The sequence below is a fragment of the Corvus hawaiiensis genome, chromosome Z (assembly GCF_020740725.1).
Source record: "Corvus hawaiiensis isolate bCorHaw1 chromosome Z, bCorHaw1.pri.cur, whole genome shotgun sequence".
Taxonomy (NCBI): domain Eukaryota; kingdom Metazoa; phylum Chordata; class Aves; order Passeriformes; family Corvidae; genus Corvus; species Corvus hawaiiensis.
Genome location: NC_063255.1, coordinates 23131795 through 23145852, shown reverse-complemented (window position 1 = coordinate 23145852; position 14058 = coordinate 23131795). Strand labels below are relative to the sequence as shown.

The window sequence follows — 14058 nt, the reverse complement described above, 5'->3', positions numbered from 1 at the left end:
TTGTTCTTGCCACAGACAGCGGCCGTGCAATGCAGCTCCTGGCTCAGAGCACGGAGATCTTCCACGTAAAGCATTCTGTGAGTGACCTGGCAGCCTCACCAACAGCTGAGGCTGTAGTTGGGTCATGTCACAGATTTGAGCCATATCAGACGCCAGTCTTTGTGCTCAGAAAAGGGCAAAAAGACAGGAGAGGGGAACGGCAGGATTCATTCATGGGGACAATCTTATCTACCTGAATCATAAATGATGCAGGGATAACTCTCACTCTTCTCTGCTCCTCACCCTTTTGCTGGGGAGCAAGCTAAGAAGAGATACTGATGTTCTGTTTAAAGACAGATTTTTTTTTTCCAAGCCATTAGCCTTAATTTTTAAATGTATGCAGAGTGTAAATTGTCACGGATTTTCTTCTGGCTTTATCTAGCAGCAGGAGACCACTATCTACTGACATTAGCTGTTAAGTAAGTGCAAACTACCTGTAACTGCAGCATTGCATGTGCCTGGGGAATTTGTGTAAGCCTGAGCTGATGACAGGGATGGACTTTGGAAAAAAAGCCCTAAACCCTAGAACATCTTAAAGAGGCAGAGTTGATTCATCAAATTGTATCTTCATCTGAAAATGTTGTACTTGCCACTGACACAAATAACCTCTGAGATCATGACTGAAAGAGGATTCACGGGGAAAATATTCTCCCCTATCATTTTGTTAACTTTGTGCATTTGACAGCACATCACTGCGTCTAGACAGTTCCACGGGTAGGCTGACAATCAGCTGTCTGGCACTGACACGTGGTAGGTGAGACACTGCAGGTGCTTTGCCTCCCGATCAACTACAGGAGAACTAGCAGGAGCATCAGCTGAAGGATGAGAAGGTAGCATCCAGGAATGGATGATCAGAAAGAAGCCCAAGTGACTGGCTGTCACTTGTCTAAGCATTTTCAGGAGAGGGCAGTTCTCACACGGAGCATTGTGACTGCCAGTGCCCATCAGCAGAATCATTAGGGCTTGTGCCGGGCACTTTCCTTGGGCAGAATGACTGCTGAACTCAAACCCGCTCCAGGCATGTCTCCACGGTATTTCTTAAGAATGGACAGAGTTCAAACTGACATTCCCTGACTCTCTTCCTCCCCAAACAATGTAATCATCTGCCAAGCTTGGTGCATTGCAAAATCCACCAGGGCCTGGGTAGCCAGCCAGCCCTGAACTCCACACTGCGCTGGTTACAGAGCTCACAAACCTTGAGATACTGAGCTCGATCAAGAGGTTTTCAACTCTCATTAAACTACAGATGAATCCTGAAAATGGCTTTCCAGATGATTCTTCTGTTTTCTTTAACTTCTAAGGGGCTTTTTTCTCACTGGTGGGCCAGAGTTCAGCTGAGCTTCATACACTAAACTGAACAGGAACAACTGCACCTAATTCAAGGTCCTCCAAAGCATTGCACTGTGATAAAATCACCCACCAGGAGTGCTTGGGCCAAAATTCTTAGCCTCTGCCCTGCAAACCACAAACATCTATCCCCTTTGTTATCAAAGGAGAAGTCTGTGGTTACACTGAACACAGTTAATGTCAAAACTACACACAGAGGACAACGTGGATCCTTGAGTCCAAAAATTAAAAACTTGCCTTAAATCTTCACTTAAATCTTTAATTTAGCTTTTAAGTTTTTGAAAGACACTTGCATTCATTCTGCAAACGAAGACATAATGTCCTTGGAACATTTCTCATATAATGCCTAATAATGCTTGAGGTGCAAACTGTTTTTTTGTTTCGGTTGGTTGGGTTGGACTTTTTTGCTTTAATCTTCAAGCCAGTGGATGAGACCAAGATGCTCCTTCTGAATGCTGTTACTGTTTTTCTTCTGTTGCTGTAGACTCCAAATTGCTGCAGATTGCTCTTTGTGCAGGCTTGGAAAGCAATGTATCTTGGAATGAACACATAAAGCAGGATTATTGAATATTAGCCTCTTCCATTTGTTTCTTGCCCTTTGCAGACCACTGTTTCTATTTCAGATGCTGCTTCTTTTTATTGTCCATGGTGTCATCTCCCATGTTTTCCAAGGTTTTCATCTTTTGTAGCTTGTTCTTGCCCCGCTCCCTGCCATGACACACATCAACAGGCTGATTAATCCTGAATCTGACTTTTGCAGTCTGTATGCAGTGATTTCCTTATCTCTGCTGTGTAAAACTATATGACCTGTAATCTGTTTGCCTGCAGCCATGTCAAACTTGCATGAAGGATCTAACTCAGCCAGACTGCAATTCCAGGTTTCGTTTGGTCACACCTACCAGAAGACATACCTCTCCATTTCCATTTCCATTTCCACCAGCAATACCACTCTAAAGCATTTAAGTTCTCATTTTTGTCTGACCTTTCCTCACCTGTAAAGCGTGGATGTCTGAAAAATCAAAAGCTGTCCTTGCCTGTGGCTGGAAGCAGGGAGTCTCTTCTTACTGCCATGTCTCATAAATATTGACAAACTACTTTTACAGACCAATCTACACAGTGCAGTAAATGTAGTCACTCAGATTAGTGTTTTTAAGACAGCTGTCTGAAGGAATAAGGGCTGCACATCTCAACTTGAAGAGCAGGGACTGCATTTGGGAAAGCAGTGGCTTTAAAAAAGGATTTACAGGTCACTGTATCTATTCCCAGTTTTACATGGTAGCCTAGAGTGCAAAGCGGCCTTTGAATGCATAAACAGAAGACAACTGAATAAAGGCAGAGAACTGTTATACCACTGTAAATGAATTAAAGGGCTGTTCATGGTTTCAATGTCCATACTTTAAAAAGAAAATTAAAGAGGTAAAGAACTTTGGGATAAACATGGAAGTTTGGAAATCCTCCGTGCAGGGAAAGACCAAAGAAACTTGGTTTAGACATTTATTTAAGAAAAAAAAACACTGAGGTGTTTCACTCCCAGTTGCCAAATACTTACATGGGATAAAGATTTCTATGTGAAGACATCAGTGTAACAAAACAAAACCAACAAAAAGGTATAATGAGATCTAATGGCACGAAGATAAAAGAGAGAGGGCCCCATTTTCACCACACCAACGTACCAGGCAGATAGAGGATCCTTCTCAACCCAAGTTTGTAATTGAAGCCAAGCTGCCTTTTCTGCAACAGCTCAAAGCTGCAAAGGTTGTGGACCCTAAAAGGGATTGTTTGGGGGAAGTTATCTGGTCTTTGAAGTGAGTAACATACAGTAGATGGTCATAATGATCCATCTTAGTCATAAATTTGAAGACTCTGGTAAAATGTTAATTTTTAACCTCTGGGTGCCTTGCAGCCAGAACACAGCATGAGGACAATGACTGCCCACATATTGGTGAGATCTGGTGTGTGTTGCCAGCAAAGTACTTCCTAAGGGTAAAACAGGGCAAAATTTACTTTTGCAGAGTGGAGTTTGCTGTGCTGAGAGAGGACACATGCCCAGCACCAGCTTCTTGCACCAGCTCGATCCTACACTGAGGGAGGACACAGCCAGCTGACTCTTACACTAACCAGCAGAGCCAGGGATAACTCCAGTTCTCCCCATCGTCCTCATAAACACAGCTGCAGTCACAGCATTGCTCCAGGGCTGTCCACAGCAAAGAGCTCCTTCTCCTGCCACCCCAGCCGAGGAAACCAGCCCCTGGTAATGTGGAGTGCCAGGGATGGAGGCTCTGACACAGGCTTCCCTGGGGATTACAAAGTAAAAGCTATCAGTTGGCTGCAAGCACTGCAAGAAGGATAGACTTTTTTTTTGCATCAGTTATTCATCATGATAAATGCCAAGAGCTAAAATAAACAACATGACAGCTTTGTAGTGATAAAGTCCCACTATATTTTTTAGGCCTAATTTTTTATTATGGCAACATTTTTATTTTGTGTTATCTTCACCTGCTTAACAGTAATATATGTTTTAAATCTCTAAATAAATCTAAGCAAAAAAGGATTTGTCAGGTCCCTTAAAGTCCTGCTTGATTTATTTGGTCCATCAGAATAAATCTTTTAAGATTATAACTTTTAATCAAAACTTTTAAATTGATATTGTCATAAATCACTAGTTTTTGAAAACACAGGGAGAATGGCCAAAATCTCTTAAGTAAAGGTCTGGTAGACCAACAATAACAAAAAGAAAACTTCTACCTCAAAGTGTTCTAAACACTTCTTCAACTAGTACAAACAATATATACAGAGATCACTTCCAACTCGGCTACCAATCTTGCACAGATGGTGTAGAAAACTGGGGTAAATCTCATTGAGACTAATCTATACAAACATATGCTTAATTAGCATAGTGCATCTTACACGGTGTAAAACAGAAACAGACTGTATTGCAATAACTGATCACAGCATAAATTGGTTTATTTTGATCCTTCCTACGGAGGCACAAACTATTTTTTCTTGATTATTTTCCAGATTTCAGCATAATGAATTAATGTCAGCTTCCTGGAAAAAGCACACAGAAAAAAGAAATGAAGATGATCAAAAAATTAATCATACCAGGTTTGCATTTATGCTGAATTTCATTTCTATGACTGGTCCCACTGGCTTATTCACTGCACAGATTTAAGCACATACCCAAATCCTTCCTGGACCAAGGTCTACCATTAATTCAGAAACAAAGCTATTGTCCCCCAGGCCTACCCACAAATTACACTTGTTTATTTAAGTCAATAAACTTGTGTAAATCTCTTTGTAAACAAGGCTATTTCACTTTAATGATGGCTTATCTGGGGTTAGCATAAATGTGTTTCTAATCAACTAATCCAAAATAAAGGATGTAGGCAGATGAATGGTGCAGTATTTGGAAGAATAAAAAAGGACAAAGGAATAATCTGAGGAAAAACAGAAATGCTGGCAACATGAAATGTTTCTAAGCAATAAAAAACAGAATTGGGGAAGGAAAAGCCAGTTTCAGTGCACGAAAGTTTCCTGTCAATTTCAGCACAAAATCAAGCAAGTTATTGCAGCAAAGGAATTAAAAATTCGAGTGTCTGATCGTGCCAAAGTCGTCTGTCAATTCATCATGCTTTTGGTTACTCACGGCAACTGGGTTTACGTGCACAAAGGCACTAGGAATTAAGGTAAGTTAAGGCAGTTAAATAATTTACTCATCAAAATTACACAGTGTAAATTAAGAACAGATATGTAAGTCTTCTCATTGTGCTGTGAATGTCTCAAGGGGGATGTCACTTCTAAGGACTATGTCTGACTCCATTCCATCTGATAAAAGCCATGTACTTTATATCACAAACACCAACTGGTTCATGCGATGATGGGTCAGAAAGGCAGAACTTTGCTTTTAGAGTATTATTTTGAATAGTGGTTATTTCTTAAGTCTGCTTTGCCAACAGGATAGGACAGACACAGCAGGCTTACATCAAGAGCTGTCAAGTTTTATTTTTTGTCAATATTTTTTTCACTGTGGAACTGATTCCTCTTTTTTTTTGGCTTTGTTTTGAAATCTCCCAACAGCCCAGTCTGAAGTGACAGTGATTTGTGTAATATTGGAAACATACTTCTGCATTTCAGAAGAGGTAGTGAACAGATCTGAGTTTCAAGGTTTCAGAAGTTATTAATTTCATTACTGAAATAATGAATAATTTCATTATTGAAAAGATAAGAGTAACAGAAATATGCAATGCCTTTTTTATGTATTTTGCTGTTATTCTCAGCCCTAGGTCAAAGCATTTTTTTTTAAGTTTAAGAAGTTTTGTGAGTATTTAATTTGTGCTGGTATGACTGAGTTAAGTTGATGTTTATTTTGGAGATTTTTATCCCTCATGCAATGGCTTTATTTAAATTGATGATGCTAAAGCTCTTCTCTAGTCACTTTTTAATGCAGTGCCTGTTTTGATGGTATGCCAGACATTACTTGTCTTGAAAATCAACTGACATGTTCCTCATGATGTGATGGGGAAAGCAGAGTGTGGTTTTCTCTTTAACCCTCTTTGTGCTGCCAGAAGAACTGATACAGCGTGAAGCTGTGTGCAAGCTTGATGAGATACAAGGAAAAGGGGTTTAAATCCATATTTAACCCTCTGAGGGAGACACGATCTAAGTCCCCCAGGAGTTTTTTTATGCTGGTACCAACAACAGGGGCAGTTTTTGCCAATGTTGTACTGTTTCCCCCACGGCAGGCCGTCCTGCAATGGCATGGACAGGCTGTTTCCATGTTTGGCCATGAAGTAATGCAGAGCCAAAGGGAATCTGTCCCTTTCACAGCTTCCAGACTCAGCGCCATTCCCTCTTTCGTAATCTTTTGCAGATTTGTGCAAGGGGAAAGTTACTTCCATGTAAATTTGGAGAGAAAATAATGTGCGCAGATGGCATTTAGAGAAAGCAGGGAAGCAACACTGCAGCCAGTGATGCAAGAGACAAAGCACCTACTGAAGTACAGGACAGTTCTTCAATAGGATGAGCTAAGAAATCTAGGAACATTCAACAGTGGTTTTCCATGGATTTGTGGTTGTTTTTATACAAAGAAGTAAACAGTATACCGTGACTTGGATGGGAACCACAAGGATCATGAGTCCAGCTCCTGGCCCTGCACACACACCCCAACAATCCCGCTCTGGGCATCCCTGAGAGCATTTTCCAAACACTCCTGGAGCTCTGGCAACCTCAGGGCTGTGACCATTCCTTGGGGAGCCTGGGCAGTGCCCAGCACCCTCTGGGGGAAGAACCTTCTCCTGATATCCATCCCAAACTTTCCCTGACACAGCTCCAGCCATTTGCTTGGGTCCTGTTCCTGGTCACCAGAGAGCAGAGATCAGTGCCTGACCCTTCAGCTCCCCTCATGAAGAAGCTGCAGACCAGGGTGAGGATTCCCTCAGTCATATACTGTTTCCTGTCTTGAACATGCTGGCTGATCCTTATGTATCACAACTCTGCTCAAAGCTCTTTCATTTTTTTCAGTTTAACACATCACTTTGACATGTTGGTAATAATGACTTCAACACACAAACTATCTGCTCTGCCGCCAAGACCTGTCTCCCTGGCATTGCACTTCACACTTGTCTCCACCTCCATGCAGTGATATCTCCTAGTGTTGGGTCATTCAGAAATCCTAGGTGTCTTTGAAGTTATCTGATATTGATGTTGTATTTCTTTTACCTCTTACAGGATTTGGTCACAGGCTTTGGAAAGTCAATGTGTGTCCTCTGTAGAATAGCACAGCCAGCTACTGCTTCATCATGTTTTTTTAGGTCCTAGGTTATTTCATACAATCACAGAATGGTTTGGGTTTGAAGGGACCTTGCAGATCATCTTGTTCCAGGGGCAGGGACACCTTCCACTAGACTAAGTTGCTCAACCTCCTTTGTTCTTTCTAGCAGACAGATGACAGATACCACTGACCTGTTGCTGTCTCTGCACATGAACGTCCTTTGTGAGGATGTTGAACCCCTCACACACATTCAGAGACCTTGAGGGAGATGTTCTTGCACTGAAGCCTCAAATCCGCACGGGGCTGACAGCCATTTGTACCTAACTGCTAATGTCCAAAATATGCTGAGCTATGTGGTTTGAGAAACTTGTGGACCTGGAGTGAGTCCAGAGGTGGCCACGGAGATGCTCCCAGGGCTGGAGCCCCTCTGCTCTGGAGGCAGGCTGGGACAGCTGGGGGTGTTCAGCTGCACAAGAGAAGGCTCCAAGGAGACCTCACTGAGGGCTTTCTGTACCTAAAGGGATCTTATAAAAGAGATGGAGAGCCACTTTTTACACAGCAGATAGTGGAAGAACAAAGGGGAATGGTTTTAAACTAAAAAAGGAAAGATTTAGATTAGATTTTTAGGAAGAAATTCCTCCCTTTGAGGGTGGGGAGGCCCTGGCACAGGGTGCCCAGAGCAGCTGTGGCTGCGCCTGGATCCCTGAAGTGTCCAAGGCCAGGCTGGACGGGGCTTGGAGCAACCTGGGATAGTGGAAGGTGTCCCTGCCCATGGCAGGGGGTGGAATGAGATGAACTTCCAACCTTCCAACCCAAATGACTCTAGGATTCCGTGATTAATTAATAGGATCTAGCAATATCCAGCTTTGGAGTCAGGGATTGAGTTTTGCAGCCTGTTTTACTACATCAAGTACTATTTCACAGAATTATAGAACAATTTGGATTTGGATTTGGAAGAGACCTTTAAAGGTCACCCAGTCTAACTCCCCTGCCAAAGGCAGGGATATCTTCAATGAGATCAGGTGTCTGAAAGCTCTGTCAAACCTGACCTTGAATGTTTCCAGGGATGGGGCATCCACCACCTCTCTGGCTAACCTGTGCCAGTGCTTCATCACCCTCATCAAAAAAACTTCTTTCTAATATCCAGCATAAATCAATGCTCTTCCTGGAGGTGCAGGTGTGTGGCTGGGAGTTCTTTTTAGAGCAGATACACATCCTGCCTGGCTGCCTTCTCCACAGCCACCCTGCTTCTCAGGTAACTTCTGGGCTCTGGGATTTGCAGCCCAGATGTTGCCTTCTTCCATTTGCTTTCTTCCTCTTGCTGCTTGCAATTTCCTTTCCTAGAGAAAGGTTTATGCAATGTTGGATTTGTGGGGGTGCGTGTGTGTGTGTGTGTGTGTTAGGGGCCCCTGGAGGAACTTGCTAACTTTTTGACTGATTTCAACCACACCTGAAAGAGAAGTAGAGCTTCTGGAAATACAAAGTCTATCGAGTTTCATGGCAAACAGCGGCTGCATTAGGAAAGACACATGTTGTTAAGTGCTCTGCCGGGGAGAAAGGCAGGGAGAGCTCAGCCCTTATCAGCACTGCTTGGCTTCCTTGGCAGTAGATAATGGCCAGGCAGCTGGCCAGCCAGAGCACACACATCCCTGAACCAGGCACGGCATGTGCTGCTCCAGACAGAAGGCCAACACAAGCAGGCTGCGGACATAGAAGGGAAATTTGGATGTATCAGGAATCAGCCTTGGAGATAGGAGGAGAAGGAGCCATGAATCTGTTGCAGAGGAGAGGTGAAGGGAATGTCTGACGCAAATCCATATGAAAACTGAGCTTAATTAACTTGCTGTTCATAGAAAAAAAAAAATTCTCTCTGAATGCAGTGAAACCTCCACAAAGCAAGTACTGTGCTGGCTGAATAGCCTGTTTCCAGGCACAACATGACTGGAACACCTTATCTTTCAAAAACATGATGGCAATCTCTCAGATGCTCTGCTTTGTCTGCAGCAGGGGATCTTCTCCATTTCACTTCGCTGTTAATTTCACGACCAGCTTGAATCTCAAACGTTTGCAACTGGGTGAAAATGCTACAAAAAAATCAAGCCACATTTCTGCTTCAAGCTGGAAAAATCCAAACACAAAAGAGGCAAGAGGTGGATTTTTGTGAGTCCACATGTACCATTCTGTAGAAGGGCTAAATACTGTGAGGTGTCTCACCTGGCTCCCGGGAATACCAGCCCTGTTGAGATGGGACCTGTGCCCAAGACACTGAATCATAACACCTACATCACTCAGTGCAGAAACCCTTCCAGTCTAGAAGATGAGCATGACTATGGGGAGACAACTGCTATGTTAGGGAGATGTGACCTCAGGTGTAAAGGAAGAGGCTTGAAGTGGAGATATATAATAAGGAAAAGTATCAAAGAGGGAAAAGCAAAAAACCAGAGGATCTCCAACAGACTTACAGCAAACCTTCTCACCTCCAAAAAAACCCATTAAACTCCCACCTTGTGGCTTCCCACTCATAGAATCACAGAATGTTAAGGGGTTGGAAGTGACCTTAAAGTTCATCTAGTCCTGACCCCCACTGCCATGGGCAGGGACACATTCCACTAGAGACCAGGTTGTCCCAAGCCCCATCCAACCTGGCTTTGAGCACTTCCAGGGTTGGGACATCCACAGCCTCCTTGGGCATCCCATCCCAGTGCCTCACCATCCTCACAGCAAACAATTTCTCTCTAATATCTACCCTAAATTTCCCCTCTTTCAATTTCTACCCATTCCCCTTTGTTCTGTCACTGCAGTTCCTGACAGAGAGTCCCTCTCTGGCTTCCTTGTGGGCCCTTTTGGATACTGGAAGGTGCTGTGAGGTCTCCATGCAAACTTCTCTTTGCCGGGTTGAACAGCCCCAGGGAACCTGCTGGGCATCACTGCAAGGGTCTCTGCACACAGAACAGCCATGGGTTTCACAGACTGACGGGTGCCCAGACATGCACTGGCAGGCAACAGGCTCTGATTCCTTTGTGGTGACCCTAGGCCCCTGCTTAGGCACAGGTATTTGGTAACCTTTCACCATCACCACAGCATGGGTGGTTAAAGCTTTGCAGAGTCTACTGAAGGCAGCAGCTAAAAGAAAAAAAAAACAACATGTGAGGGGAAACTGTTGTGTTAAGACTTACTGAGTTTGGGGGGCAGCCCGGCGTGGGTGCAGGCAGCAGAGGGAGGTTGGGAAGGCTCCGGGGCTGCCTCATGTCCGTCTCACACCTCGGGACCCCTGGCCTGGAATGTTGTGCCATTGCGGGAGATGGAGCTTTGGGCAGTTTGAATCTATTTAGAACCACAGAATCGTTTAAGCTGGAAAAGCTTTCCAAGACCAGCGAGTCCAACTGTGACACCGGCACTGCCAAGGCCACCACTAGCCCATGTCCTCAAGTGCCACACGTGGCTTTTAAACCCTTCCAGGGATGGGGATGCCACCAGTGCCCTGGGCAGCTGTGCCAGGGATGGACACCCCTTTCTACGGCGGAATTTTCCTCATTATCTCCAACCTCAACTTCACCTGAGGCCGTTCCCTCTCCTCCTGTCCCTGTTCCCTGCGAGCAGAGCCCGACCCCCCCGGCTGCCCCCTCCTGTCAGGGACTTGTGCAGAGCCACAAGGTCCCCCCTGAGCCTCCTTTGCTCCAGCCTGAGCCCCTTTCCCAGCTCCCTCAGCCGCTCCTGGGGCTCCAGCCCCTTCCCAGCTCCGTTCCCTTCCCTGGACACGCTCCAGCCCCTCCATGTCTCTCTTGTCCTGAGGGGCCCAGAGCTGTCCCCAGCACTGGAGGTGCCTCAGCAGTGCCGGCACACGGGGGCGATCGCTGCCCTGGTCGTGGTGTCACACTACTGCTGGTATAAGCCAGGTGCCATTGCCCACCCGGGCAGGCCTCAGCCGGTGTCCAGCGGCAGTTCCTGCCGAGAATCGATGCACTTTTTCCCGGCTCGCACCGTGCCCGCCGCGGACGGATACGGCTCCGGGGCGCCGCACTGCGGTTGCGCTGCTGCAGCTCACCCAAACCTCCGATGCGCCCCGATCAACCTCCCGCAGCGAGCGCGCGGGGCTGTGATTGGCAGCCCATCCAACCAATGAGTGCCGCGACCTCGACCAGCCTCCCTTCCCCTCACGCCTGTTTCTTCCACGCCCCTTCCCTTATCTCTTTTTTTTTACGCTGCGGGCATTCCATTGGTGATTTCAACTGCCAATCAAAGACTTGGACCAATTGCCGCCCGGCTCCTTAAAGAGAGGATAAGCGAGGCCAATGGGCGACTTCTCCGCCCAGCGGCGGGGGCGGGGCGGCGTGGGGGGCGGGCCCTCAGAGGAGGTAACGCTGAGGGAAGAGGCGGCGGCCGCACAGCACTCGGGGAGACGGAGGAGGAGAAGGAAGGGGAGAGGAGGAAGAAGGAGAGGAAGGAGCGGTGGCTCTTGGCGGATCCTGGTGGCTCCCGGTAGGTGCTAGTGGGTGCCGGGTCCGGGTCCCTGCTCCACGGGCAGGGTCGCCCCGCTGGCGCTGCGCGGGCCGTGGGGAACCGTCCGGGCCTGGTCCTGGCGGGGCCGGGGGCGCCTCCCTACGCCCTCGTCCCTTTTGTTGTGTTGGGACCCGAGCTGGGTTACCCCGCTCCCGCCGGCATAACCCCCGGGCTGGGGTGGGAGGGCCGCGCTGTGCCGCCCGTGTGTATGTGTGGGTGAGGGGAGGGGGGAATAAAGAAGTTGTGCTGCTCCTTCTTCTCTCCCCCGCTGCTTCTCTCCGTTCCCGGTGTGTTCTCCTTGCAGGGGTCTGCAGAATATTTCGAGCTGGAAGGGACCCGCGAGGATCATCGCGTCCAGCTCTTAGCCCTGCACAGGACACCCCCATGTGCCTCCTGGACGTGCAGTCAGGGTTAGGTGTGCCAAACTCCGTGGAGTTCTGGAGGAGAAAGTTAGGAGCAATGTGGGGTGAGGAGCTGTGTTTGGAGCTAGGAGTTTGCGTTTGGGATTGCGAGGCTTCTCCTTAGCCTTTTGTCTGTCCCCTCTCCTTGTCTGCAGAGCCGCGGGTGTAAAATACACACAGCCCGCCTGAGATAGGACTTGAAATTACTGGTTTTATTCACGCCTTTAATGCTGCAGCAACCTGTGTGTTGTCAGAGGGCACGGGTAGGTGGGATACTGGGGAGAAATTCCTCCCTGTGACGGTGGTGAGGCACTGAAACCGGTTGCCCAGAGAAGCTGTGGCTGCTCCCTCCATCCCTGGGTGTTGTTTGTAAACAAACATAACCTGGTTGGTGTCTCATCTGTCTTGATAAGTGCACGGGGCAAGTTGTGTCGTGATAAGGGAAAGTAGTTGGTGTTGTTGCTGTAGAGTTGTGGAGTTCCTGTTTGTAGTTTGGTTTTTTTTTCATTTTGTGGAGAGTCGAGGGGAAGAAAAGTGCAATACAGCGTGGTCTCTTAGTCTTCACTCTGCGGAAATAAAAGAAGGAAAAAAAGTGTGTGAATGAGTGAAGAGCTCTTGTGATGATTGTGGAGAGCTGTTGAACAGCTGGGATTCAGGCTGCAGGCTGGTCTTGTCTTTTTGGTTGTCCGTCACAGTTTCTGACTGAAAAGAACCCAACATGTGTGTTGTGCTTTTTTCAAATGCTTTGCGAGCAGGATAACATTAGGGAAAATTTTACTTACTGGGCTTACCAAAACAAGTGTCCCCGAAAAACTGCAACCTCTGTGTATTGTGTGTGGAGCTCATGCTATCCCAGTCCACAGGCATAAACGAGTTAGATTCCATGGGTAGCAAGAGGTTTATAATAACAGCGTGTTAGGAGACCGCAGGTAACAGCAGGATTGTCTTTTCTGAAGTGTTCTCTCTTAGCCCGGAGAGCAGTACTTTCAGGCTGATTCATGACATTATTTCTGTGGGGGCTGGACTCTGTAGCGCGGGACTGATTAGTCCTTGCTCTGTTCTCTAGGCTGGAGAAGAAACACCCTCTGGTTGAGGTGAGAGGCCAGCAGGGCGAGGTTGCTTGTTTAGCTTTTCTCATGCTTTGTCAAGGTGTTGGCGTGTGAGCAGGTTGTTTGTGTGCTTGTTCTGAGGTGCAGCTTTCAAATTTCTAAGTTTACAAGCTCCAGCGAATTCGAGGGGGATGAGAATGTGAGTAAAGGAGGTGTTTGTGAAGTCCCTTCCCCCCTTTGCTTAGCACTATCATGATGAAAGATAACATTAGTTACAAATGCCTTTAAGAAGGGGAAGGGGAGGGTCTTTTTTAAGGTGGCTTCTACTTAAAGATGAGTCTGAGCACATATTGAACATCATATTGGGATGTTGAGAAGAGTAACCTGGCAGCTGATTGTTGTTCTGCAGTTGTGTGGGTCAGATACACCAACAGTCACCAAAATGAGTGTAAGTGTTTGAAGATCCAGTTTTCTTTATTGAAGAGGCTGGACGTGCGTGATAGAGTCTTGGAGAAGAACTCATCGGCTTTCCTGAGGTTCTGTTTAACGGTAAAAGAAACAGCACAGTTGAAAAAAATGAGGTTAAAAAATTGGTCTCTGAACTGTTCTCTTGTTTTCTTCCACCCAGCAGCTACATTCACCAAAAAAATCAAATATGCTGGAATTGCACAGCAAATCTCCAAATGAAAGGCTGTCCCTGGGTCCTCCTCCATCTTCCTGTTCCACTTGATCTTTCAGAAGTCTTGAGCACCAGTTGATATAATTGAGTTTATTGGAGCTCAAAAAACCTCCCTGCTACTGAGAACAACTTTAAAAAACAAACCTTGTTTCCATCTCTCTAATCCCTTTTCCACAAAAGTACTGGGAGAACAGGCTTTGTAGTAGGTTCTGGGTAACAATGAATCTGAGCTCTGCTTGAGACTGAAGCAAATTCCTAAGTTTTGTTTGTATA

General features: G+C 46.2%; 1 protein-coding gene and 1 long non-coding RNA gene across 5 annotated transcripts in view; one reads left to right on the top strand and one right to left on the bottom strand.

Moving 5' to 3' along the window:
- Positions 1-4349: 4349 nt before the first annotated feature.
- On the bottom strand, positions 4350-11289 carry LOC125320542. Its single transcript, XR_007201169.1, has 3 exons — positions 11202-11289; positions 10333-10480; positions 4350-4434 (listed from the first exon to the last, which is right to left on the bottom strand). It is a non-coding gene; the product is annotated as an uncharacterized LOC125320542 (long non-coding RNA).
- Positions 11290-11497: 208 nt separating this feature from the next.
- Positions 11498-14058, top strand: part of SMAD2 (SMAD family member 2) — a 50452-nt gene continuing 47891 nt past the window's right edge. For 3 of the 4 annotated variants that reach the window (XM_048291802.1, XM_048291800.1, XM_048291799.1), the window contains exon 1: positions 11499-11635. The gene's annotated coding sequence lies outside the window, so the exon portion shown is untranslated. Of the gene's footprint in view, positions 11636-14058 lie in introns of all 4 variants that reach the window. The other variant, XM_048291801.1, reaches the window with a different exon arrangement.